Below are 24,184 nucleotides of genomic sequence, written 5' to 3'. Positions count from 1 at the left end.
GTACAGAAGAGTAGCATTCAAAAGGTACACCTAAATCTGTGTTGCAGTAATATAACAGGCATGTAATTGGAAGTTGGTTAGATCCTTGGCTGCTCTTTTTTTCTGTCTAAATGTTCCAAGATTACTGATTTGCTTCATTTCAGATGAAATTACAAGAAACGAATAAAGGTGGTAATGAATGACAATGGATGTTATAAATTTTCAGGAAACACAATAAATGCATGTAATGGAAAGTCCAGGGTGAAACAATAATATGAATATTAGGACAGATAGCTACTCATTACAGAGAAGGTGAAGAACAGGAGACCTTGCATTTAATAGGAGAGATGTCAGGCATCTGGATCCATCCCATCAAAACCAACCTTTCTGAACTGCATTTGTGGAAAGTTTCCCTAGGTTACCGTATTTACTCAAATCTAAGCCGCACTCGAATCTAAGCCATACCTAAAAAATGAGACTTGAAATTCAAGGGGAGGTAAAATTTTAGGCCGCCCCTCCAAATCGAAACAAAGTTGGTCCATTGTAATATGACACACAATTTAGGTCGAATGAAAGACGATACAGCTACAGTGGTTTAGTTCGAGTCGTAAGCGTAGTAGTTAAGCTTTACCAGGTAGCCAATGCTATGCGTCAGGTGCTCTGTCTGTATTTATACGGGTACTCTTCCTTTTTCACGTGCTTCGTCTGGTTTGAATTGATTGCTTATTTTGCTTTGATCTGATAAGTGCCATTTTCTTTGTTATAGGTGTTTACGTCACTCTAAGCTGAAAATGCATTACTGTACTGTGTCATGCATTGTTTGTCACATTCTGATAGTGCATATTTACGGCCTGTCGCCGCTCGCGACATGGCTTGCTTTCGTGCGTGCTACCGCCACTTACAATTAAAAAAAAAGAGAGAGGAATCGTCTCATTAGCGAAACAATGGCAAGAGACTGCTATTTGTTGTTACTTACGCTGCTGCTTTCTTTGATAGTGATCAACAAAAACCAAATAATAGACTGTGTATGATAGAACATGTTCTGAATGAGAGTTAGGCGAAAATTTTTCTTTGTTTGAAAATCTTTGTGGCCGCTTCTTTAGTACATCAAATTCTGCACAGAAAATAGTCATCTTAGATTTAAAAATCCAATCAGTTGCCGTGCTTCATTTCTCACTGTGTCATTATTAGGCATAAGAATAATACGAATATAAACATGACACAATACATATATTCTTCCGCGTTTGCTGTTGTCTCACTCTAGTTTCGTAGTTTATCAGGCAGACAGGATTTAAATGAGATAGTAGCAAACATGAAAGAATACATGGCAAAATGTTTATATTCTTATGGTGAAGAGAATACTGCATGTGATTCACATTTCATCAGGTTTCTATTAGCAACCATCTCTTTTCACAGGTAGGAAAAAATTCAGAAGGTAGAGTTGGACATATTGACAAACATCCCTAACAGTCTTGCGAGTTGGATTTTCGTAGTACATTGAAATTCTGTTACATTCGAAGATGAACAATACGGAATTTGTGTTTACTTTGTTGGATAATTTATGAAAATGCAGTGGTCGCAGCTCAGGGCGTAGAAAAAAAAAAAGCTCGTCTTCCATCTTTTACTTATTTACTGACGCTGAGGTTTTGGCACCAGTATTTATCTTTGTGCCTACACAGCATGCCTGTGTAGTGCTACATATATTCGACGGAAGAAGTTAGTTGTGGCGGCACCTACCTACATTTTTCAGAGCTTTCGCTTGCTCTGCACTCGATTCTAAGCCACTGGCGGTTTTTTAGATTACAAAAACCGGAAAAAAAAGTGCGGCTTAGATTCGAGTAACTACGGTATATCCTTCATTCTTGTCACCTCACCCCTCCCCCTCCTCCCCCCTCCCCGACTTTAACTCTAACCTCCACCTGCCTGTGTCTCCTTTGCTGCTGCTTTTCCAGCTCGCACGTGCTTTCTATTCATCCCCAGGTCACCTGCATAGTCTTCCTTAGTCCTTTCCCTTTCTCTACTCTCAACTTCTCTCCCTCACCTCTCCTCCACTCTCCTTTCGTCACAGGATAGCTCTCCTTACTTCAAGCAAGATTGCTACCCCGCAAGAGGGTTTGTGACTCTTTTGCGAGTATGTACAACTTGAGCACAGGGCCCCAAGGTATTGCAGCACGTACTTCATTTCCTGTGCTGTAATTTCTCATTTCTGAATACACTTATTTCTTTTACCTTCTTTCTCATGATGGCAGTCTTGGATGATGACCCAGCTATTACATATGTTTCACTGTCCTTTCCTGGGATATTCATTCATTCACGTCATCTTTTGGCCAAAGTAATTTTTGGTCCCTTTCTGGGCTTGACCTTAGTTTTCCATATTTTGTGGTAGTGTGGACCAGCTGGGAAAGAACATATTAAATAGCTTCTACTACATGCAGTGTTACAGTTCATCTGTGCATGATAATTGCGTAGGCTCTTATGGTCAATCTATCATATGGCATTATGAAACCTTTTGGTTGAGACCTTTGACAACACAGGGATCCCGCTGCTGATTCCTGAGCTGCTAGAAAGATAGCCTTTGCTGTGGCTGGGTGGGACCAATGGGGTGACTCCCTGATAGGAGTAGGTGGTATCAGGGCAGACGTTTCACACATGAAACACATCATATTACATCAAGACAATGGTTGGTCTGATCCGACTGTCTCATCAGACAGGTATAGAAACTTCATTGCAGACAGTTAGAACACTACTGCTTTCCCTACAGTGGATGCACTATGGGAAGAGGGACAAGCCAGATTTCCAGAAGCAAAACAATTTATTCAATTCTTAGCGTGTACTTGAACTGAACTGATGGGGATGCTATTAGTGTGATAAAACCATTCCTTTTTGCAGAACATATTGAAGATGAATTTGGAGAAGTTGAGTCGTTGGGAAAAATGTGCAGTCAATCACTGTTGATTACAGCCTCGTCCAATGCACAACCTACAGCCCTTCCGGCATGTGAATGTCTGAAGTTACATACCAGTGACCATTACTCACATAACACTTTAAATATGGTCCAAGAAATCACCTTCCACGCAGAACTGATGATATGTAGGAGCTTTTATCATAGCCTTTGAAGGGGTTGTCCTCCTGGAAAAAGTTAAGTCATGGTATGTGCAGGTGTGGCGTGAAAGGCGTGTCATCCCGCTGCACGGCTTACTGAAAATGCAGCAACTGCAGACAATCACTCCACGAAGGTAGTCCTTGTGAAAACCACCTTGGCGTGTCAGCAGTTGCATGGAACACCATCCCCCACATTCACCAATTTTTCAGGTCTTCAAAAAAAGAAAAGAAAGTATAGGTATATAAATCTATTGACTGCATGTGTATATAAAAACAAAGATGCTGTAACTTACCAGACGAAAGCGTGGAATGTACTTGTGTCCCGTTGATATGATAAGTCATGCAGAAGTTATAACTACCAGTCCCACTACCACAGCTTTTCCTTACTAGTTCTCACACTGTGCTACTCTCTTGTGGTTTCAGTTTCATCATCATCAGTAACCATTCCTGCACCCAGCCAGAGGGGCAACTTCCAGCTCATATGACTGCCAATGACAGGTCTGCCGTTTGGGACCACTCTCTCTGGAAATCCACAGATCAGATGTTCGGCACCAGACAGTGGCTGAAGGAACCACTGTCTGAGGGTCCCTGGGTTGCCTGCTCTTCATTTGTCTTCGCTTTGCGATACAAATGTAATAGCCATGTTAAATTTAGTATGAAGGCTTTTATGAAACTTTGCAATGGCATTGACGTTCTCTTCTTTCATAGCCACCTTCTGAATGCATAAGAAACAGATTGAAGATGACTACCTCTCCTTCGTTCCTCGGCCTGCTGAATTATGTATGAAATTTCCACTGACTGGGAAGTGCTTCAGACTCTTGTCTTGTATGAAATGGCCCCGGGCCCTGATTACGTTCACAATCAGATGATACAATATCTGAGCATTACTCAGTGGCTCAATCTCCTCAGTGTCTTCAGCTATATTTGGCTTGACAGTGTCTTCCCTTCACAATAGTCAGATAGTATCATAATTCCAGTCCTTAAGGCAGGCCCAATGCCAGTATCCATTGACAGGAAGCATCTGATTAGCTCAAAAGCAGAGTGAAGTGATCCACAAAAATACCATCCAGTATCCCTGACAAAGTTTTTTTTGTAGAATTTTAGAACATATTATGAGTTCAATTATAATTGAAGTATCTTGAACACAATGATGTTCTCCATGTGGACCAGCTTAGATTCAGAAAACATTGATCATATGAAACTCAACTTGAACTTTTCTCACATGACATACTGAAAGCTTTGGATCAAGGCAGTCAGCATTTGACTCAGTACACAACTATGCTTATTATCAAAAGTACAATCATATGGGGGTATCAGTTGAGATATGTGACTGGATTGAGAATTTCTTGATAGGAAGGGTGCAACATCTTATCTTGGATGGAAAGTCATTGTCAGATAGAGAAATAACTAAGGCTGTGCCCCAGGGAAGTGTGTTGGGACCCCTGCTGTTCATGTTGTATATTAATAACCTTGTGGACAGTACTAACAGTAACGTTAGACTTTTTGCAGAGGATACAGATATCTGTTGTGAAGCACTCTCTGAAAGAAGCTGCATAAATATTCAGTCAGATTTTGATAAGATTTCAAAGTGATGCAAAGATTGCCAACTTGCATTAAATTCTCAGAAACCTAAAATTGTGCACTTCACGAAATAATAATAAAAAAAAAAGTTTAAATATTAGGAAAGTGCAATCAGACTACAAAGGAGACTGCTAACAAATCACTCAGGTGACCATTTCTAGAATAAAGTGTGTGGGACCCATATCAAATCAGACTAATGGGGGATACTGCATATGTTCAGAGAAGGGCAGCAGCTTTGACTGCACAGACAGAGAAGGGCAGCACAAATGGTCACAGGTTTGTTTGAACCATGGGAAAGCATTACTGAGGTGCTGAAGAAATTCAACTGACAGACTCTTGAAATAGATGTAAACTATCCTAAGAAAAAAGAACCAGCTTTAAGTGATGATTCTATGAATATATTACAATCCCCTTCATATTACTCACATAGTGATTGTGAGGACAAGGTGAGAATAATTACAGCATGCACATAAACATTCTTCCCGCACTCCTTGCGCGAATGGAACGGAAAGAAACCCTAATAACTGGTACATTGGGATGTTCCCTCTGCGGTTCTAGACGCTACATTCTGGTTTGCAGAGTGCATATGTAGATATAGGAGGATGGTTACCTGCCGATTTTGCTGGATTCTTCAATCTCGGGGCCTTTACCCCCTATCTGTGTGGTTTCCAGGAGAGACGATATACAACCAACCATGTGGTTATGTTGGAAACACCAATGCAGCAGGCCTTGTCTAAAACAGCAAAACACCATTGCAGTCATTTTTGACGTCCATAAAGCATATGACACTGCCTGGCTCAGTTCATTTCTACTTATGTCTATTACTGGGTGTTGTGGAGCTCCATAACAATGTTTCAGTTTTTTTTGTGTTGGTTGTTCTGGGTTAAAGTTGTTGCTTAACTCAGCTCCACATGAGTCCAAGAGAATGGCATTTTGCCGGATTGTTTGTGGAATGTTGTGCTCTTGTTTTGTCATCACTAATGGGAAAGGACCTCTGTTGGGCCACTGGTCACACCTATGCTATGTGTCAATGACTTTGCATTTGGTACAGCTCCCACTCTGTAGCTTTGGCTGATCACCACCTCCAAGGAGTTGTCTGGTGGGCCTTGCTTGGACCCTTTCCCCTGGTTTCCATTTCTCTCCTGTAATCATGTGGGTCATGCATTTTTGTCATCCTTCCACAGTCCATACTGACCCAGAACTTTACTTGGATATCCAGTACTAGAACGTTGGGACACAGCCCCAATTTTTGGGACTCTTCCTTGATGAGAAACTGACTTGGCTGCCCTGTATTTGTCAACTAAAGACCAGCTGCATGCAAAACCTTAACACACTCTGCTTCCATGCCCATGCCTCTTAGGGTGTGGACTGTGCTGCTCTCTGTTGTATCTATCTGGCAATGGTCCAGTCCTGCTTGGACTATGGTTACCAGGTTTGTGGCTTGGTGGTGTCTTTGGCATTGAAACTGTTTGACCCAGCTGTTCACCTTGGACTGGCCACTGGTGTCTTGCACACATGACTGTAGACTGTCTCCTTGCCAAAGTGGAAACCGTCGCTCAATAGTCCTGATGGTACCAAATCTGGCTCACCTATGCAATCACCATTCAACAATTTCCTGATCATCCAACATACACTGTTCTTTTTGCATACGAGGGACATCGACCCCTGACACTTGCCCTTGGGTTGGATTACCAGCTGGGATTCATCTCGCAGCCCTCTGCCAAGACCTCACCCATCTTCCTTAGAATGTGCTCCATGTGTTACACAGCTCACAAATTAAGACAAATCAGTTCCCAGGGCCTAAAGTCTTGCGTCCCCACAAACTTTCAGCATCGGTTACATTCAGGCCTTCAGGAGTTTCAGCATGCTGCTTTCTTATGGTGGAGCTGGTGGCCATTAACAGTACTATCCATTTTATTAAATGAGTCTCTCTTGAGCACATTTCGATGTGTAGCGTCTCAATGAGCAGTCTCCAGACCACTGACTGATGTTTCTTTTGTCAGTCTTTGATACAACTGCTATTCATGACCTCTCTGTCATTAAATAGTACTGCCTCCTTGGTTGCTTTTGGATCTCAAGTCATGTTGTATATAAGAGAATGAACTGGCTGACCGTTTGGTTAGAGGAACGATTATTCACCCCCCATTTCCATTCCTGATCCCAGATACATATTTATGGGTGCAAATAAGATACCTGCTCACTCTAAACTATCAAGGAGACTACTGCTATATGACACTCCTTCATCCATTCCTCCCGGAAAGAAACCATTAGTATGTCACCTCGTCATTGATCATACAGAGAGTGTACATTCCGGAACGACTGAGAAATCTGGGAAAAACCCAACATTATTTTCATATGGGAGAACATCAGAAAAAACCCTGGAATTTTTTAGAATTCCCGAAAGTTTTAATTTTTTAAGTTTTCGATTAAATTTTTGTAATTTTGTCTGGTAAGGACTGATACACCAACAAATAATTTTACTAATCCACTACTGCAGCAATAAAACATAAACGAGAGAATAACAATAAAATAAAAATGTAAGTGACAAGAAAATGCGCCATTTACAACTCCAAACACAGTGCGCATGGATGTGTCTGCTGACAGCAAAGTGTGTCAAAGGCTTTAAGGCAAAGACTATGTAATACTTCATAACTATGAACTACTTTCAATGAGCTTGACGTTGCAACTGTTTACATTAGGTTCATTGGAGTGGTTGCCAGTGGGCTCACGCATGTGCAGAGAGCTGAAGTTACCTATGAGCGGTGTCTTCTCTTGCTTTTAGCTACTTGATGTGTGGCTGTTAGCTGTACAAGTTGTAGCAGCGAGCAGGCAAATGCTACCTGAAATTTGTTTTCTAACATACCGAAGCTGCTATGTTCACAAATGAGCAGAGCAGTCTGAATTGTAGTGGGTGGGAGTCTCCAAGTGACCCGTGTTAACGTTTCATGATTTTGCTGTTTACTCTTTGTTTACAGCTGTCTCGTCAAATGAAAACAAAACTGATTTCTGGGGCTGGGAGCTATCAAGTGGATTAAAATATATTCACATAATTGCAGAAGGCTAAAACATGTTACTAATTTCAGTTTCCTGTTTTTATTTTATTTCCACATTATTGGCGATCAAATGTTAATCATCTTGCAGGACAATGAAGTTATTTTTGTCAGTTCACTGAAGAAATTTGGCTTTTATTAATCTTTTCTGCTGTGGCAGTCAGTTTATTTGAAACAAACTGTTTTATTCCACACTACTGTGTAGGTTCAGCTGTTCGCTGAATTTCCAGTGCATGTTTTCACCTTCTGGCACATATGGTATTATGCCATAATAAAGAACCAGGTGTGAGATAATGCAGTACTGATACTCCAAGAAAATTGGCATCCTGAAAACTATGCTGAAAAGCTTAATACCAAGTAGGTTGTACTTCAGTGTGAATCCAGACGTGGATATGTGCTTGAAGTTGAATTGTTCATTTCAGTATGGTTAATGAAATTCTGATGCTCTTGGAATGTCCCATTTCTTTTATGTCATAATGTAAGATCTCTTAATGCTATATAGACAAATTGAATAAAATGTTTTGAGTTTTACAAATCTGCCTTCTGTGAAATACAATGTTTTTTAACCACAAGACATGTTTCAACACTACTCTGTAGGTTTGATGTTATTTCTTAATTTCTGTTGTTTACTCCTTAAGCCTCTGACCACAAGGTGGGGTGGAAAACCAGCCGTATGTACTACTTGGGTGGGATTCCATCCAACCTTCTTGTTAAAGTTCTTCCAGTTCACCTTGAGGGCAGGGGGTTAAATTTACAGAACACCTTTCTTTGGTAAATGTAGGCTGGCAGCACACCATATTTTATCATTGTAACTTTCCACGAGGCTTTATATTTACTCCTGGAGTTGAATAAAAACTGCCAGTTATACAGATTCTCGGCTTCACTGACAACTTGTTAAATTTGTAAACAGATTGAAAGAAAAATTTCATATAAAAGTCCACTACATAGCAAAACATTAGCCTAGTTTTGAGATGTTTATTATACCAAGGACTGCTTTCTTATTTTACTTTTTTTTTTATCTGGATAAGGTGTGGTAATACAATTGCCCTAAATACGATAACTACAGATGTCCACTCTGAACAACATGCCACAGTGCTGCACATGGTTACATGATGCTCCTATATGCCTGAAATTCCAAACAGCAACAGAACGAAAAGCGTTAAGAGCAGATTATGTCATTGCAGTAATGCCTGTTTTATGCTGCTCTCAGGCAGCTACTCAACTGAACCTATATCTATCAGGTCACGGGAAAGTATTGCGAATGGTGGTTTGAGAAGTGTTACTTTCAAAGTAAATTTCCTTTTACGCATGATAAATTATGATAAATGTGAGAATGTGTGATGAATTGCTTAAATGCAAAGCATTTGAATATCATTCAAAACCTAGTAAAAACATTTTGGGGCCCTGCCAGCCGTTTATGTCATTATTTGAAGCTTTAATGACACATTTGTGTTTGATACATGTTAAAGGGTAACATGTGCAAAAGAAGACCAATATTATACATGAAAGCTTAGCTTTTCTTGTATCTATACTATATGTTTATTAATATAAACAATGAACTTTTCCTATTTGTGTGTTCAAGCTACTTAACAGCGATGTTGCTATTGGCTGACTACATCTTGTGTCCTATGCTCAGAATATCTGCTGTCATGGCTGGTGATGTCATGTGACATAAACTGTGAAGTGCATTGCAAGTGTATAAAATCTGTACCATTCAAAGGATTGAAAAGTTTTACAGCCCTAAGGGAAAATAATTTTTTTTAAAAATTGGGAATTTTGGGAAAAATTCAGCAATTTTTTTTCTTGTTCATATATACACCTTGTAATATCAGACTGACTTACAATTTTATTTTACGTAACGAGCCAGCCCCCCACATTCTGGTTGTAGAGCCTGACTGACAGTTGCTCGTATCCTGGTGGAATTCCTCCTCCTCCTGGTTCTTCATGCTGAGTGTGGTATTTTGAATTCTTTGCCTCTCATGTTTGTGGACAGCTTATGGACTACTGAACTGGTTCTCTGTTTTCTCGATGACACTGGTTTTTATTCTGAGATATAATGATTTAAACTATCTTTGGGATGGGGCATCTTGACTTGGAAATATCTTATGCCCCAAACTGGGTTATGAGGACCCTCTTTTGCCTGCTACCTCTGCCATCCCTCCTTTCCTCTGTTTTTATTGCTTTTAGGCTGTTTGTCTCTTTTTTATTTCCACATTCTATTTCTAATTTTAGGAGCATCACTTTGCCAATGAGTGGGTGCTGTCCTCTTTCGTAATGCTTTGCCTATGATAAATGTGGGGTGGAGCTGCTGTGGGAGGGCTTTCCCCTTCGCATGCAGAACCCCGGGACATCTCATGTGCGGTATTAAATATATCTATAATCTTGTTGTATTACACTCCTGGAAATTGAAATAAGAACACCGTGAATTCATTGTCCCAGGAAGGGGAAACTTTATTGACACATTCCTGGGGTCAGATACATCACATGATCACACTGACAGAACCACAGGCACATAGACACAGGCAACAGAGCATGCATAATGTCGGCACTAGTACAGTGTATATCCACCTTTCGCAGCAATGCAGGCTGCTATTCTCCCATGGAGACGATCGTAGAGATGCTGGATGTAGTCCTGTGGAACGGCTTGCCATGCCATATCCACCTGGCGCCTCAGTTGGACCAGCGTTCGTGCTGGACGTGCAGACCGCGTGAGACGACGCTTCATCCAGTCCCAAACATGCTCAATGGGGGACAGATCCGGAGATCTTGCTGGCCAGGGTAGTTGACTTACACCTTCTAGAGCACGTTGGGTGGCACGGGATTCATGCGGATGTGCATTGTCCTGTTGGAACAGCAAGTTCCCTTGCCGGTCTAGGAATGGTAGAACGATGGGTTCGATGACGGTTTGGATGTACCGTGCACTATTCAGTGTCCCCTCGACGATCACCAGAGATGTACGGCCAGTGTAGGAGATCGCTCCCCACACCATGATGCCAGGTGTTGGACCTGTGTGCCTTGGTCGTATGCAGTCCTGATTGTGGCGCTCACCTGCACGGCGCCAGACACGCATACCACCATCATTGGCACCAAGGCAGAAGCGACTCTCATCGCTGAAGACGACACGTCTCCATTCGTCCCTCCATTCACGTGTGTCGCGACACCACTGGAGGCGGGCTGCACGATGTTGGGGCGTGAGCGGAAGACGGCCTAACGGTGTGCGGGACCGTAGCCCAGCTTCATGGAGACGGTTGCGAATGGTCCTCGCCGATACCCCAGGAGCAACAGTGTCCCTAATTTGCTGGGAAGTGGCGGTGCGGTCTCCTACGGCACTGCGTAGGATCCTACGGTCTTGGCGTGCATCTGTGCGTCGCTGCGGTCCGGTCTCAGGTCGACGGGCACTACACCTTCCGCCGACCACTGGCGACAACATCGATGTACTGTGGAGACCTCACGCCCCACGTGTTGAGCAATTCGGCGGTACGTCCACCCGGCCTCCCGCATGCCCACTATACGACCTCGCTCAAAGTCCATCAACTGCACATACAGTTCACGTCCACGCTGTCGCGGCATGCTACCAGTGTTAAAGACTGCAATGGAGCTCCATATGCCACGGCAAACTGGCTGACACTGACGGCAGCGGTGCACAAATGCTGCGCAGCTAGCGCCATTTGACGGCCAACACCGTGGTTCCTGGTGTGTCTGCTGTGCCGTGCGTGTGATCATTGCTTGTACAGCCCTCTGGCAGTGTCCGGAGCAAGTATGGTGGGTCTGACACATCGGTGTCAATGTGTTCTTTTTTCCATTTCCAGGAGTGTATTTACTGTCCAACTGAGGTCCATTACATTTTTAGCCTGTTACCATCTACTGTTCTGCATCTCTTGCCTAGAAGGCATTCTTTCCTCTGTAGCTATCTATGCCCTTCATTGCGTTGGCGGAGGTTGGATGCGAGTGGGGTTTCTCGCAGTGCAGGGAGATCTGAAAGACTATTTGTCTCCTCTAACACTCGTACCAATCCAATCCATATATTTTTACTTCTCCATCAATTGTTTTGCTGCTCTGGCACAAGTCTTGATATTGGTGCCTCACTTTTACCACTCTTGTGTACTTTCCCCATCCAAGCGGATTCCTGGTGGATGTCTGTACTTGCGGATGAACACCACCTTGACCAAGGGATGGTTAACTTGCTGTTAGTCTGTTTTCCCCGACCGACCAACCAACCAACCAAACAGGAGCGCTACTCGCCCCAGTGGGGTCACAGTGCCCGGAGGCGACAGGAACCATTTTAAACACTTCCCCCACGTGATGAGCAGCAGTCTAGCGTAATATTGCTATTGTTATATAAAAGCAAGTAAAGTATGTGAGGTAATAATCCACTGTAACTGGTAAGATTAAAAATTTTGACAAGCTGCCATTTAGCTGCAACTAATCAAGAAGTCAGATATGTAGCTGAAAAGGGGAGGGGGGGGGGTGTCCACAGGATAGAAAAAAGAAAGGACATAATAAATACAGTTTCAGAGGTCACGGAAATTGAAAATAGATAGAAAAATCTGGATAAATCCAAGTAAGACTCGCACACCGAGGGTTCTGTATGAACTTAATTATGTATGTAAATAGCTCATCCTCTCGATTTTTGTATCTTACTTGTTTCAATACTGGCAGGGTGTACATCTCCTTGCTCCTAAGAAAAAGGGGTCTTAAAAAATGGACAGTCAGTCAGTCAGCCTGATAACAAATGAAAAACGAAATTATTTTTGTCATGTGATATAATTACAAATTAACAATTTACCAATTATTTTCCTTTGCTTGAACTGTGAAACCTTGCTTCTTGCTAAATTTAATGATTCTGGGTGTGCAGGAAATATCTTACAGGTTTTGATGAGTGTGTTTGCGAGTGAAGCTCACATAATACTAAGTACAGGAAGCTGGTTGTAATCTGAAACTGATGGCAACGACATTTTTGAGGAAAATTTAAGTGTATATTGAAAGGAAAGGCAAATGAGGAAATGGAGGTAGTGCATTTGTTATAATAGACAAGAAACTCGAATCCATTGAGGTAGAAATTGAAGCTGCATGTGAGATTGTTTGAGCAAGACTCAGCATCAGGGGTGGGCATAAAATAATAATTGGATCCTGCTATCACCCACCAGACTCAACCAATGCAACCGAAGACTTAAGAGAAAACCTCAGTTTGCTTGTATACGATTTCCCCAAGATACTGTAATCATCGGTGGAGACTCTAATCATCCAACAGTTTATTGGGAAAATTACAGTTTTTTTAATGGTGGGTGTGATAAGACATCCTGTGAAACATTACTAAATGTCTTCTCTGAAAACTACCTAGAACAGAGGGTTAGGAACCTAACTCATGATGGAAACATAGGACAAGTAAAACAAACAGAAAGATCAGTAGTGTTGTATCTTAGTGAGGAACTTGAAACTTTTGGCACAAGTCTGGAGCATGTAGAATAACTTTGGATCAAGTTTAAAAGAATAGTTGACCATGCACTGGATATGTACCCAGTAGAGCAGATCCTAATGGGAGGGAACCTCATTGTATACAGTCACAAAAGGGGGGGCGGGGGGGAGAGAGAGAGAGAGAGAGAGAGAGAGAGAGAGAGAGAGAGAGAGACACTACAGCAGAATAGGTGTGAAACAAAGCATAGGCTATAGATAGAGAGATGCTACCATAGCAAAATATTGTCAGAAATCCAAAGAAATTGTGGTTGTATGCAAAGACTGTTAGTGGCACTAAAGTTATGCATCCAATTCCTAGTGAATGAGATATAACTGAAATTGTGGGTAGCAAAGCAAAACCTGAAATGCTGAAATCCGTTTTCAAATCTTCGTTTGCAAAGGGAACACCAGGCGAATTTCCCCAGTTTAATCTATGTACAACTGAAAAGATGAATGAAATAAGTACTAGTGTCATGGCTGATGGAAAACAGCTGAAATTGTTAAAGTAGAACAAGGCTCGAGTGCCCAATGGAATCCCTGTCAGATTCTTTACTGAATTTGCTGCTGAGTTAGTCCCTCTTCTAACTACAACCTGTTGTAGATCTGTTGAACAAATGCCCATGCCCAGTCCTTAAAATGAGCACAGGTCACAGTCGTCTACAAGAAGAGTAGTAGGAGTGATCCACAAAACTACTGTCCAGTATCCTTGAAATCAATTTGTTGTAGAATCTTAGAACTTTTTCTGAGCTCAAGCATAATGAGTTATTTTGAACAGAATGACCTCCTCAATGACAACCAGCATGGATTCCAAAAACATCGATCATGTGAAATCCAACTTACACTTTTCTCATATGACATAATGAAAGCTTTGGACCAAGACAGTCAGTCAGATGCAATATTTCTTGATTTCCGAATAGCATTGGATTCAGTCGCACAGCTACTCTTATTGTCAAAAGTACGATTGTATGGGCCAAGAGTGAAATTTGTGACTGGATTGAAGACTTTTTGGTAGGGAGGAAGTAGGGAGAGTGCAGCATCTTGGATGGAAAGTCATCATCAGATGTAGAAGTAATTGTAGGTGTACATTTTTGGGACAGTGATCAAAAATTTTTTTAATTTTTCTTTTTAAAATTCAGTCTTTTTAAAATTCAGTCAGCCAGCTCGTAAAAATACCTAGGTGTAACACTTTGTTAGGGATATGGAATGGAATGATCACATAGGCTGTCATGGGTAAAGCCAATGGTAGACTTCAGTTTATTGGCGGAATACTGGAGAAGTGCAATCAGTCTACAAAGGAGACTGCTCACAAATCACTCATGTGACCAGATCTAGAATATTGTTCATGTGTGTGGGACCTGTACCAAATGGGAGTACCAGGACATATTGAACATAGACTGAGAAGGGCAGCACGGATTGTCAGGTTTGTTTAATTCATGGGGGAGTGTCACAGAGGTACTGAAGGTACTGAACTCTTGAAGATAGGTGTAAACTATGGCAAGAAAGTCTGTTAACAAAACTTCAGGAACTGACTTTAAATGATGGCTCTAGGAATGTACTAACTACAGCACCCTGTGTATCACCCACGTAGGAATTGTGACATTTAAGATTAGAATAATTACTGCAACCACAGAGGCATTCAAGCAATCATTCTTCCCATGCTCCATATGTAAATGGAAAGGTAAGAAACCCTAATAACAGCTACAATGGGACATACCCTCTGCTATGCACTTCATGTGGTTTGCAGAGTATAGATGTAGACATATCAAAATGTATGAGGCAAGTGGTCATCTTTTGAGTGCATTGACTGAGAAGTATAAATTCTTCTCATTGCCATGGAATCATGGTGCTTAGTACCTGACATGAATTAGAACTTGATACTGTTATATAACCATATTTACCTGTGCTAAGATGCCTCCTGTAGCTGCACCTCCTTCGAGTCTGGCTGTAAAATGGTGGCTAAAAGTAATCTATTGTCAGTGAAGTAGTGCACACTGAACATACAGTCAAAATACTTTAATTGCAACTTGGGGCTAAACAAATACAGTCGGTGATGAGATCACGTCTCATATTACAGTTTATGCAGGTGCAATTACTTAACCACATACTACATTCAGTTTATATCTGAAGGCAATTGTTAAAGTGCCTAACAGTGATGTGATTGTTCACAGCAGTCCTCATGTGTAAAACATGTATAATTAACACAGTCACTGAATAAAGTTCTTAAATCACTGTCTTTGTAGTATAACAGTTATATCAAAACAAAAACCATGTGCACATTGTAGGAGTTGTAATTGTGCTAACTTGTCTGCACTATATTTTTGTACAAAGATCTTACTCGTTTCATAACCTTCCACAGACTGACTAAAATGGCTTCCAACAGCCTCTCTTTTGTAAGATTACAACAATTAAAACAACATTTAACTACTGTTGTTTGCTTGAGTTTTACAAGTTAAAGTTACAAATGTACATTCCTGATTATCTGAATAGTGGAGAGAGATTCTTGTGAATGTGAATTTTTAGATATGACTGTAACTGCTATCGAATTATGCTGTTTAGTTTGACAAAATATGGGGCATTACTTCAGTAACAATACTTTAACAAAGAATGCTGTTTAGTCTGAAACTAGAGTGCAAGATTCACTAATATATTTTTATCATTAGCAGTATAGATACTTCAGTTATTTAAATATATTTCTGATTTACTTTATCAGGAAGTTAGCTGTCAGATATATTTTTAAATATGAACAATGATAATGAAGTTCTGTAGCGCTGATATTTGTAACTAGCGTGGTTTTTAGGCAAACTAATTACACATATGAGTTCTGACGAAGCAAAAACTGTAATTGGTAATAGAGTTGAGGTGGCTAAGCCCTGAGTTAATATTCAAGATTTTTGGTACTATTCATATGTCATAAAAATAACACTAATGAAGATCTTTGCGAAAAGAAGTGGTCAAGATAAGCAAACAGAGTGAAAGAAACCACCTGCTTTGCTACATCAACCTATTTCAGAGAAAAAGGGGTCTTAACAGTCAGTCAGTCAGGCAGGCAGGCAAGGAGACAGAGCGACAACAAAGTGATCCTATAAGGCTTCTGTTTTTACCAATTGAAGTACTGAACCCTAAAAAAGGGGAGCAAAAACTTACCTTTAATACTCGATTAGAGGAGAATACGATCAAACCTGATTTGGTTGGAGTAGTAAACACACAATACGCAGTGAAGTAATTAGAAAGCAAACGTTAATTTCCATATGATTTCAGTTTGTGTTTCAAATTATTTTTAATATTTATTAGGTTTGTCACTTAACTGTTTAAGTAGTCAAAGATTTTTCGTGCCTACATTACTCACTCTTCTTTTGTGGAAGACTAACAATGAATGTGGATAGTAAAAGTAATTTATTCTTGTAGTATTATATTTATGAATAGTGCTACTACTTTTGAATTGGTGTTGTTTGTTGGCATCACACGTCACGAGAAAGTAAATGTATAGTGAGGCTTTGCGTCAATATGCCCAACTGGTTAAATACCTGTCAAGAAGGGGTTGTAGACTGTATGCCACATATTACACACTTCAGTAGACATATTGATTCAACAATGGAAGGTAGCCCAAGGATATAATGCAAAGCTGAGTATGACGCACTTACGTCTTGCTTGAAGGCATTCAAATATGACCTGTTGAGAAAGTGTGTTACCTTGTCATATGTGGTTTTTTACATAGTCGTAACGTACTATTGGCATTTACTCTTGACTCATCTACACAAATGACCTTTTATTCCATAGCATGAGCATCCACTGTGCACACCTGCCCGTTAAATGCATGGAACAGAAATACATGCAGAAATACGTGTCTCAGGATGCTGTGACACCCCTTCCCCCCTCCCCCCACTCACCTCCGCTCCTCCATCCTGCTCCAGGGAGGGTGGGAGGCGGAGGTGGGGGGGGGGGGGGCAGGGTGATGATGGATGGATGTGGTATGACTTGGCGAGTGATTTACTGCTGCACTTCAGATGTTATATCCACTGTTAGAATCAACATTTGATGGCAAGGCACTATTGGGAGTGTTTTCCAAATCAAGGTATTTCTGTTACATTCTGGACACCATGGCTCGTGCATCAGGCAGCAACAATCTTGCCATTATTTGTGTGTGTGTGCGTGTGTGCGTATGTGCGCATGAGCATGTGTGTGTCGTGTTTCAAGCTAATGGCTGCCCAGGTAGGAACTAATGCAAGTGTGCTCGTGTCCCCCCACATCCCCTCCCCAAAAAACACACACACACACACACACACACACACACACACACACACACACACACACACACACACTCTTCTCAGGGTATTTGTTATTTTGCATATCTCTGTTATTTTGTAGCTGATTAATTTTACTGGATGAGCATGTTGTCTTCTGAATTGCATTTAAACTTTCAGTCCATGCATTGTTTAGCAATTGTCATAGTTTTTGTTGCTCATTGTTCTATGCCACACTTAATGTTTGGATGGGGGTCTTGAACTGCTGTTTCAGCACTCTCTCATGAATGCCTCTTATTTGTGGTGATAAAGTGGCAGAATATAGCAGAAAGTTGCGTAAGAATATTCACATGTTTGGGAGAAGACCATTTTATTACACAGTTAACTAGATCCACAATGGGGTATTGAGCCAAAGCTGATGATCCTACCAAATTCTGAGAGTAACTAGGCTAACATGATGCACCTAATTGACTTTAGTTTCTTGTCTGGGTAGTGATATAGCTGAAACTGAAAAGACAATTGGTCCATTCGAGCAGCAGTCTGAAACAGATAATGGCTTGCACAGTGAGGAAGCGACACTCCGACAGGGAAGTAGCTTGCAAAGGAGCACAGTAGTAAAGTGAAGAACAGTTGGTGGGATAATTTACTTTTGTTGCAAGGTAAAGATCCTCATCAGAAAGCTAAAAAGAAAAATTGTTCTTTTAAACTGATGATAGGAGGTGTGATCAAGAAGTAATTGGAAATTTTTAATTTCACAGGCTTTATTCATTCAATTTTCAAAGTTTTTTATCTTATTGGTGCACATGTTCCTGATGTATCTTTGCATTTCAGCTGCTTTTGAATTTTTGTTGTTGTTGACTGTCAAAAAGGTGATAAGTGTGTTTGAATGCTCGGGGGATTTATACTTTTGGAAAAGATGGATCAAAGATTTTACATTCAATTTTGCTTGAGAAGTGGAATAAAGTGCAGCAGCACATTCAAAATTTTGACTGGCTTTTGGCTAATCTGCTAGGAGCAAGACGAGATTTTATGAGTGGTATGAATGTTTAAAAGAAGGCCAAAGTGATGTTGGAGACAACTGCCCTGGATGTCGTAGCACGTCAATGACTGACAAAGTGTGAAAGAAGTGTAGAAAATGGTTTTGGAAAATTGCCAAATCACCATCAGGGAAGTTGTCAAAGATGTCATCATATCCTTTGGCTCACGGCAACGAAATTTTTTGGGTGTTTTGGGCATGAAATGTGTAGCAACTAAGTTCTTTCTGTAATTGTTTAATTTCAACCATAACTGACATCACATAGATATCACACAGGAATTGCTGAATGAAGTCAGCAACAATCCAGGAGTAAAGAAGTTTATAACAGGTGACGAAACATGGGCATACAGGTATGATGTAGAAACCCAGGCCCATTCTTCCCAATAGAAACTGCCTGAAGCGCCAAGACCGAAAAAAATTTGACATGTTTGATCACCTGTGAAGGCTCTTCTCACTGTTTTCTTCGATTACACTGGGGTAGTGCATTGTGAGTGCCTGCCTTGTGATCATATGGTCAATAAGCAACACTACTTGGAAGTTATGCAACATTTCCATGAAGCAGTACAAAGAAAATGACCAAATTCTGGTGAAACCAGTTGTGGGGATTGCATCATGATAGTGCACTTGTACACACCTCAATGCTTGTTCGTGTTTTTTTTTTTTTTTGTTGGAAAAAGCATTATGCTGCTCAGCCATCATATTTGACAGACAGACATGGTCCCCTTGTGACTTGTTTTTATTCCTTAGGCTGAAGAGAACCACAAAAGCACATTGTTTTGTCACTGTTGATGAGATTAACAAAACAGAATCACTGAAGGAGCTGAAAACCATAATGAAAAACGAGTTCGAGAAGGGCTTTCAAGTTTGGAAAAAGTGCTGGTCCAAGTATATTATATCAGAGGGGGATTACTTTGAAGTTGATATTAATAAATTAATAAAGATTCTCTGAAGGAAACAAAAATTCCCATTATTTTTTATCACACCTCATACAGGGTGACAATTATTGTACTATATAAAAAACATAAATTAGTTACAAACTACTTATTTATTCAACATTTAGACATCACTACATATATTTGGATTTAGATTATGACATGTTCGATATGCCTACCATCATTGGTGGTGATGTGGCACAGACAAATACCGAATTTCTACGTGACATGCTGAAGTGTCGGAAAATCAATGCTATCAATGACCTCCTGAATGGCTGCTTTCAGGTCAGCAATGATTTTGGGGCTATTGCTGTACACCATGTCTTTAATATAGCCCCACAAAAAGAAGTTGTGTGTGTTCAGATGCGGAGAATAAGGCAGCCAATCGAGGTCCATGGTAGTGGTCCCTGTGTATGTCAGAACCAGAATGTGGTCCCTCAAAGTCATCGTTTAGGACATCAAACACTCTCTTGCTTCAATGGGGTTGAGCCACATCTTACATGAATCACGTCGAAATCAGGGTCACTTTGGATAATGTGGATAAAGTCATCTTCCATAACCTTCACATACCATTCAGTAGTCACCATGCCATCAAGGAATATTGCGCTGATTATTCTGTGACTGGACATTGCACACCACCCAGTCACCCATTGAGGGTGAAGAGACTTCTCGATCGTGAAATGTGGATTCTCAGTCACCCAAATGTGTCAATTTTGCTTATTGTTGAACCCATCCAAATGAAAGTGGGCCTTGTTGTGAAACCCAACTGTATTCATGTCAAAGTAATGTTTGTCAGTTCTGTGGACAATAGTGTTGGCAAAACACAACCGCTGTTCCATAGCCCTGGGGCTATGAGTTTGAATTAAAACTCATAGCCCTGGGGCTATGAGTTTGAATTAAAACTGGCGTTGTACAGATCTGAGCGTGGAATGTCAGCTCCCTTTCTGCTGAACTCGCAAGGTGTAGTCAAATGAAAACCGAACACCTGTCACAGCAGGAATGGAGTGGTTCCATTAAAAATGCTTTAAGACATTTGTCCCACTGGGAGAAGAGATGATCAGGTCCTGTTTTGTAGAAAGCAGTCGACTTCTGACAGACGTGAAAACACATGGTGACAGATTTGGGCTGTATGGAGGGTGTTGCAGTGTTTCCCAACCAAATCACTGAAGCATAGCCTTTGTCCGATTGGCAGTGTAGGGGGCAGACATTTGTTTTCAATAGGATGATCTGCCCGACAGCATTCCGGGGTGTTTCAACTTTCTGGTGCATCAAAGTTTCTGCAAAGTGTCTTCATAATGCTGCGCATTGATTGTGTTTCCACACTCAGGGAATTTTATGAGCAGAGGCCCCTTGTAGTTGAAGGAGGAGGTCAACATGAACTTACTGGAACTTATGTGAACAGCTTTGGATTTATTTGGCAGGGAGATGTGGGTTGTTTGCCATCGGTTGTCGGAATGCTGTCAGATCGAATCATCCTGTTGCACGCTAATGCCTGCCCCCTCACTGCCAATCAGACAAAGTCTACTCTTTAGTGGTTTGATTGGGAAATTGCAACGTCTTCCACATAGCCTGGATCTTCCACCATGTGTTTTCACATATTTAGTACTCTGCTTTCAGTCAGATAAGTAAGTGCAAGAGAGGGCACAGTTGTGGATCTGTCAGTGGCTGACTGTTCACGTAACAGGAAATGATTGCCTTGTCTCCCAGTGGGAAAAATGTCTTAATGTATGTGGTGATAACTTTTGAATGGAACCATCATGGTCCAGTTGTGGTGCGTATTTAGTTTTCATTTGACAGACCCTCATATAATCAATATACGAGGGTCGGTCAAAAAGTAATGCCTCCCATTTTTTTTCTACTTAAAAAAATTAAGTTAAGTCAAAAATTTGAATTTGGCGCCATTCCTCAAACCTTCTTCTGCAATCCACTGCAGTAGTAACTTTCTGTGTCAATAGGTGGCAGCACAACAGAAGTTTGTAAGATGGCCAACATCGATGTTCGTTTGAGACAGCGTTGTGTGATTGAATTCTTGAATGCAGAAGGTGAAACGCCCATACGCATTCATGAAAGACTGAAGAAGGTGTATGGTGTTGTGACAGTGGATGTCAGCACTGTTAGACGATGGGTTCGTCGTTGTAAGGAAGCTGAAGGGCAAACACCGTTGACTGAGGAAAAGCGGAGCGGCAGGCCGGTGAGTGCAGTGACTCCACACAACATTCAGCAAGTTGATGACATCATTCATGGTGACCGTCGGGTGACTGCAGATGAAGTGTGTCGCATTATTTCTCTTAGTAAAGGCAGTGTGATCACGAGTATTAAACAATTGGGGTACTCAAAAGTTTGTGCACGGTGGGTTCCAAGAATGTTAACCGATCAGAATAAAGAGGCAAGGAAAACAATAGCCTCCCAACACTTGCAGCGCTTCCGTTTGGAGGGAGATGAGTTTCTGAAAAAAATTGTGACCGGGAACGAAACATGGGTGCATTTTTTTGAACCCGAATCAAAGAGGCAGTCAGTGGAGTGGCGTCACACAAGCTCGCCGAGGAAGAAAAAATTCAAAACTGTGCGATCGGCAGGGAAAGTTATGGCAACAGTTTTCTGGGATACAGAGGGTGTGATTCTGGTTGACTTTTTGGAGCAGGGATGCACAATAAATTCTGTTCAATACGTCACAACCCTCAAAAAACTTAAAGCACGTCTTCAGCGAGTTCGCCCAACAAAATCAATGGCAGATGTTCTTCTTTTGCATGACAATGCAAGACCACACACCAGTCGTCACACCTCTGACGAGATTGTCAAAATTGGATGGGAAGTTTTGCCTCATCTCCCATACAGCCCTGACCTGGCACCATCAGACTTCCATCTGTTCGGGCCACTAAAAGAAGCTCATCGTGGGATTCATTTTGAAGATGAGGAGGCCGTCAAAACATCCGTGCGTCAATGGCTTAGGAAGCAGAGCTGTGATTTTTACCGTGCTGGGATACATGCCCTTGTTCAAAGATGGACCAAAACTGTAGAGATGGGCGGAGATTACATTGAAAAATGACAAAATGATCCTCAATGTTGTGGTTTTCAACCTATGTAATTGCATTTAAATTTCCTGACAATTAAACGTAGAAAAAAAAATAGGAGGCATTACTTTTTGACTGACCCTCGTATCTGCAGTCTGCAGTACACACTTAAATGTCTGGCTGTCAGGGTTTTCTTCGAGTTACCTTCATAACAGTGTGTGGGGAAAAATGAGCACTTAAATCTTTCTGTATGAATTCTGATTTCTCTTATTTCATTATGATAAAAGATTATGTAGAGGTTGGTGAAAATAAAATATTTTCACACTCAGAGGAGAAAGTTGGTGATTGAAATTTCGTGAAAGGATCTCGCCCCAACGAAAAATGCCTTTGTTTTAATGATTGCCATCCCAGCTCCCCATCCCAACTCATTCATCATATCTGTGACTTTCTCCCCTGTTTTACGATAAGACAAAATGAGCTGCCCTTCTTTGAACTTCTTCGATCTCCACCGTCAATCCTATCTGGTGAGGATCCTATACAGCGCAGCATCTACTGTAGCAGAGGATGGACAAGCATACCGTAGTGTCTCTTTAATATATCTGTGGCGTCTTCTAAGTGTTGTTCCAATAAAACGTAGTCTTCGTTTGGCTTCCCCACAACATTATCTGTATGGTTTTTCCGACTTAACTTATTTGTAATTGTATTTCCTAGACATTTAGTCAAACTGATAGCCTTTAAATTTGTGTGATTTATCGTGTAATTGAAATTTAGCAGATTTCTTTTTGTGCTAAAATGGATTAAATTACACTTTTTTTAATTGAGAGACAATTTCCATTTCTCGCCGCATTCAGATATCATATCTAAGTCATTTTGCAATTGGTTTTGATCTTCAGATGACTTTAATAGATGGTAAATGACAGATTCATCTGCAAATAATGTAAGAGTGCTGCTCAGATTGTCTCCTAAATTGTTTATGTAGATTAGGAACAGTAGAGGGCCTATAACACTTCGTTGGGGAATGCTGGTTATCACTTCCATTTTACTCAGTTATTTTTCCTTTGATTACTGTGTACTGTGATTTTTCTGAGAGGAAATTTTGGATCCAGTCACACAACTGAAGCGATATTTCGTAGGCACATGATTTGATCAGAAGTTTCATGTGAGAAATGGCGTGAAAAGCCTTTTGGAAATCTAGAAATATGTAATCAATTATACATCTCCTCTTGATAGCATTTATTACTTCATGTGAATAAAGAGCTAGTTATGTTTCACAAAAACAATAATTTCTGAATCCATGCTAAATGTGTCAGTAGGCCATTACCTTCGAGGTAATTCATAATGTCCAAACACAGTACATGTTTCAAAATTCTGTTGCAGACAGATGTTTGAGATGTTGGTCTCCAATTCAGCAGATTACTCCTATTTCCTTTCTTGAGTATTGGTGTGACCTGTGGAATTTTCCAGTCTTTTGGTATGTATATTTCGTCAAGCGAGCGGTTGTATAGGATTGCTAAACATGGGGTGATTGCTAATTATGGAGCTATTGTATCGGCATACTCTAACAGGAACCTTATTGGTATGCTATCTGGGCTGTAAGACTTGCCTTTATTATGTACTTCAAGCTGATTTGCTAAACCGAGGATATCTACTTCTACGAGGGTCATTCATCAATTAAAGAGACAAATTGGTCCAGAGGAAAAAGTGTTTATTTTAAAAACACAATACTTTTTCTACATTTCAACATAATTCCCTTGAACATTTATGCACTTGTTCCAACAGGCTACAAGCTTTTTTATTC

The 24,184-nt window shown here is 40.9% G+C and overlaps 1 protein-coding gene across 1 annotated transcript in view; it reads left to right on the top strand.

Moving 5' to 3' along the window:
• LOC126281479 (uncharacterized) overlaps positions 1 to 24,184 on the top strand; it is a 65,000-nt gene that overhangs the window by 23,192 nt on the left and 17,624 nt on the right. The gene's annotated exons all lie outside the window — the stretch shown is intronic.

Source organism: Schistocerca gregaria, chromosome 7 (assembly GCF_023897955.1).
Source record: "Schistocerca gregaria isolate iqSchGreg1 chromosome 7, iqSchGreg1.2, whole genome shotgun sequence".
Lineage (NCBI taxonomy): Eukaryota > Metazoa > Arthropoda > Insecta > Orthoptera > Acrididae > Schistocerca > Schistocerca gregaria.
The sequence above is the reverse complement of the archived record's forward strand: the minus strand, read 5'-3'. Positions and strand labels throughout refer to the sequence as shown.